The 5,202-nt window shown below is 42.6% G+C and overlaps 1 long non-coding RNA gene across 2 annotated transcripts; it reads right to left on the minus strand.

Moving 5' to 3' along the window:
- Positions 1 to 372: 372 nt before the first annotated feature.
- Positions 373 to 3,461, minus strand: LOC119327394. 2 transcript variants are annotated; one of them, XR_005158498.1, is made up of 4 exons: positions 3,028 to 3,461; positions 2,758 to 2,813; positions 2,244 to 2,298; positions 373 to 656 (listed from the first exon to the last, which is right to left on the minus strand). It is a non-coding gene; the product is annotated as an uncharacterized LOC119327394 (long non-coding RNA). The 2 variants fall into 2 exon arrangements; XR_005158499.1 differs by having other exon boundaries at positions 2,244 to 2,341.
- Between the last annotated feature and the right edge of the window lie 1,741 nt (positions 3,462 to 5,202).

The raw sequence follows: 5,202 nt of genomic DNA on the forward strand, positions 1-5,202 counted from the left end.
CTACTTGTCGGCTATGGTGTACCTTTCCCGACCAACATTCTGTTGGGCCTACCATGGGCCTTTCCCGACCAACAGTCTGTTTGGACTGCCATGGGTCTTTCCCAACTGACTATGGGACAGCGTATTGTTTCCCGACCAACAATTCATTGGAGTTGTCGTGGACCTTTCCCAACCAACGGTCAGATGGGAGTTTGTTTTACCGACCAACATCTTGACAGCATTTTGTTTAGGCTATCAACATTTAATACTGACCAATTATTTGGCATTTGCCTCACCAAAACAGTGTCCGTCTAGTAATATATCTCATTACAGTACAATATCAATCAAATTAAAGTAACATGCATGTACTCCAAAAATATTAAACCAAAACCAAATAAAAATAGCACATTAATTACTTCTCACAAACGGAGGAGGTAGCCAATTAAGAGGAAACATTTATGGTTCAGTGACCGAGAGACCGGATAGGTTTACAAAATGATAGCCAATAGATATATGTCCTACAAATCATGTGTCTTACATTACACAGAATATCCACTTGACTGAGACACCATATATGATAGCTAATAGACACATGTCCAGCGATTCATAGTCCTCTCCATTACACAGTTAACGCAAACTACGAGCTTCATGGTTCCTGGTCATCTTGTATGTCTTTCCTACAAAGAATCAAGGCAATGGGAAAGTTTCAGCTTATATTCCTAACGAGGGAAAGCTCCTGGTTCAACAATTAGTGTCCAATCTTAAACCCACATACACCTAAATATAGCAGCAACAACAGAATAGGAAAATTGATTCACCTCATACATTTCCCTGCACTTTGGAAAGAATAGGCAAATTTATATAAAACATAGCTTTGCACTATTAAGGTCATTACAGCAGGCACTTACGGAAACATGACATCAGTGATTACACCACAAGGCAACTGATTTGCAGCATATATAAGAACTTTATTACCCTACAGTAGACTAACTCGAAATTTCTTGCTCTCTAATTTGAGAGTATTATTGTTTAGTTCATCTTCACAGCAGTTTTAAGTTATTAGGAACACCACAACAGCTAAAATATTCCAATATATCCTTTATGTCAACCATACATTCTATTCCAGTGTAGTAATTAGCAGTAGCACACTTTTATTTTGTCTCAGAGGGATTTGAAACAACTTGTTGAAATAGAGGTCCGTCTGTTTAATGTTTGTAACGAGTAAATCTTCTGGTATGCATATAAAATTCAAAAAAGCTAAGTGCTCGTAATTATATTTCATCAATTGTGATAGCTTGCAAGAATATGTCAGTTGAAGAAGAGGATATTAACAGTAGGCGAATCAAAATGGAAAAAGTACAGCATAAAGGTCGAATGTTAACAAATCCCTATTGTTGTTCTACAAGATAACATCGCCATATGACAAATAGGTACTTTCTTCTAGAGAATGGTTGAATTAAGTTCATTTCATATCTAACACTGCTTTTACTTAATCTGCTAATATACATCGTTGAAATTGGTAAATCGTATCATTTAAAGTTCCACTGGTAGATTGTAAAAGCATTATATGGATAAGACTTACCTATGTGGATCTGTCCAACTTTTATCCAACACTAGGTGAACTAAGATGAAAAAATAAAGTCAAAATCGAATCATTTATATACCTCGCAATGGATCAAAGGAACAATGTACAATCTTATAGGGACATCTATCAACCATGAATACCACCTTCCAGCGTGGTGTTTGTGTGTTTGTGTGTGTGTGTGTGTGTGTGTGTGTGTTTGATGATTAACCGGCCAAGTTTACATGCATATATCTGAATATTAACGACCTTATTTCTGATAGCATAGAATAACTGTATGTGCTGCTGTGAATATGAGTGCTTTGTTTCACGCTTCTCTTGAACAAGAGAAATAGAGACATGATAATGATAGGATCCAGGAGGTATGCACATGAATTAATTTTCAAATAGATATCAGTGTTTTAAATACAACATCTTGAAGCTTTCCCTTCCCCACTTAAAAACTTAGTGAGATTTATCTTTATAATGTTTCAGTTATGATAAAAGAGAAACTATCTGTGCATATAAGTGTTTCAGAAGCTACAGTATAGTAGTGGCAAGTCAGGATATAGGTTCCATTTGTTTAATCCATCACTATACATTTAAATTTCCATGGATTGCCAGTAGTGACCACAATGCGCATGCAACAGACTGGAAAACACTAACAAAAGTATTGTTCGCTCTGTTCGTTTGGTAAGTTTACCTTCTATTATAATAATCTCCAGTATATGATTTGTTCAAATGTCGAATGTCGAAACCTAAGCAGTAAGAAACCAGCATGTAATCTGTCAGTCGTAAATTCTGCAAGGTGTAAAATTGAAAATTAGGTTCCAACAGAAGTAACAAAATTCTAGAATGACATATCAACATGTCAATTATAGTAAAAAAATAGCACATAATCGAGTGAAAGGTCCATATAATGTAGTTCACATCAAAAAACAACAAAACAAGTTGTTTCTCAACTTATCATACCAAAAAAATAAGTAATGGGATGTATATTGTGTAGGGGCAGAGTTGTTATGATGCACTATACCCATATGACTTGTGACCAACTATTATTTACATGTTCAGACAATTGTTTGCAGAAACAATACAAACCAACTCCAAGCTGAAATAAATTGAGTGCCATCAAAATCAGGTCAAGGACAACAAATGTATATCTTGGCAATATTAGATTGGTCATCCTCTCCCAAATATTTCAAAGAGTAGTGGTGTACCGGCTTTTTCCTCATCACGCTTCTTTGCAGCTTCAACTCTCTGTTGCCGGATCAATCTGCGGATGCAAAAAGGATAGGTAAAGAATGATTGTTTGCCAATAATCAAACAACTATGACCTAGTAAGAAAAACTAATTTAATGGAGGTCTAGGAAAGATGTGTAGTTCTACTACAAACTGAGTAACTGACCGACAGGGATCTGAGGGAATTCAAGATAAATGGAGAAACTACAGTTGCACATCAAAATTCGAAGAAAACAGGAAGGACTCACTGATTACAGGTAGGGGTCGAAGGGCACAGCTGCTTGGAGAAAGGCAACACAGCGGGCAGAGCGCCACCACCGGGAGGAACGCGTAGTCACCACCAAGAAGAATGAGCCTCTGCCCGGAGCGCGAGGGTAGGGGTGGCGGTCTAGCTGCAGAAACACGGCAAGGCAGCATGGGCCGTCGCGTGCGGCACGCTTGGGGAGGAATGGAATAGTGCGGCAGTCACCGGCGGCCGGTGGGGCGGACGCAGGGATAGTGGATCTATGCCGTGTGGGCTGCTAGCGCTCCGTGCGGACGAGGCGCGTGAGAGGGGCGAGCCCTCCATGGCTAGACGCACACAGATCGACGGCCGCGTACCCTTTCCTTCGGGGCGGAGCTCAATCTGAGGGAGAGGAGTGGAGGAAGAGGATGGGAGCCGCCACCGCCGCCGCTCAGATCGGGAGAGAAGAGATAAGGGAGAGAGGGCGGAGAGATAGGGGAAGATTAGGGTGGGCTCTGGGCTGCGGGATGAGGGGCAGTAAATTTTGGATGGGCTTCGCGCCCTAAGTTTCCCAGGCACGCGCGCGGATATTTTGGGAGGCCCAACTGGCGACCCAGGATCGGTCGGCATTATTTGCCGACCAACAGTTCGATAATACTGCACTTTTTACCGACCAACAGTTTGATGCTACACACTTCAGCATTCCCGACCGACTGTTGGGTGGTACATGTGAGTATTACCGACCGACAGTTCGATAGAAGTTTTCTCGACCTGCAGTCGGTCGGTGAAAGTGACTTTTGCCAACACACGTCGGTAGGGAATGTAGTGTCGTGGTGTAGTGGATATCCTAGGTAGTTATGCCATTTTTACCTAAGTGAGCTAATTATGTCATAAATGAACTAGGTAAGCTAGCTATAGATCATTATTGAGCTATCCTAGGTAGTTATGCCATTTTCTAGCTAACTAACCATATTTTGTCATTTTGGAAGAAAAATGCTAAGTATAGGTCATTTTATAGCTATCCTAGGTAAAATATGTCATTTTGGAGCTAAGTAAGTCATTTCTTAAGCTAACTATGCATTTGTTAAGCAAAACACTTGGGAAAACTTACCATCATCATGGAGGTGAAGGACTGGTCGGGGTCGGGGTTGCGCTAGTGCGAGACGGAGAAGGATCGGTCGATGCTTGTCGGCAGGCATGCTGCACCAAAGATCATTTGCAATGTCTCGTTAGCATGATGCAACTGAAATGTGAATACTAGTAAGTAATGACCATTCAAATGAAACTCACCATATCCGCTATACCAATCTGGGGCATAGGCGAAGGGGTTTGGCCGTTTTTCTCGCACAGGGACTGCACATTTTGTTTTCACGAGTCAGTCATATTAGTTAATAATGAAATGAACGTTACATGCATGATTTCGCTAATATGCAGGCGAAACTTACCACGAGGAGCTCATATAGGGCCCGATGAGACGCGTCGTTCCGGTTCCTCCCCGCCTCCAACAGACTAGCCGTCCTCTCCTCCAACTCCCTCTCCCTCTGCTTAGCCTTCCTATTTGCCTCCGCCAGAAGCTCATGGGCCCTAGCCTCGATGGAGAGCTGCATTGGCCGTGGACGAGGCGGTATCTCAGGATCAGAGCTTGTCTGGCGCTTCTTGATCTCCCGGAGAGTTCTAGGACAATGTATGAGTCCATCCCCAATGGCTACCGAGCCATGGTACCTCCCGTCACCAGATAGCATCATGATCTCTGGATCAAAAGGACTCTTGCTCGGGTTGAAGGCCTCCCCTTTCCTCGTCTTCCCAACGTCTTTGTACCTCACGAGCTTGTTGTGGGAGGAGATGTTGGTGAATTCACTCTCTGGATGATTGAGGTCATCCTTAGAGAAGGCCTTGGCCTTCTTGAATGGGGCAGTATGGGCCTTGGCCTAGAGGTTGTACATCGGTGGCACGTCCTTCTTGTTGTGTTTAGCCTAAAAGAGAGGAATAACATATTAGTTAAGGGCTCAAGCTAGCATTAAGAATGAACTTGCATGAATCGTTAAGGGCTCAAACCACATACCCAGTGATCCCCGTACTCAAACAGGTTGGAGCTTCCTTGATGGTGTGGCACACCATGCATTTGGGCACGGTTATCCCTGGACTTGTTGTGGACGGCTAGCCATTCGGGAGAGCACCACTCATCCACCAACGCCTCCCA

This window comes from Triticum dicoccoides, chromosome 7A (assembly GCF_002162155.2).
Source record: "Triticum dicoccoides isolate Atlit2015 ecotype Zavitan chromosome 7A, WEW_v2.0, whole genome shotgun sequence".
NCBI classification, from domain to species: Eukaryota; Viridiplantae; Streptophyta; class Magnoliopsida; order Poales; family Poaceae; genus Triticum; species Triticum dicoccoides.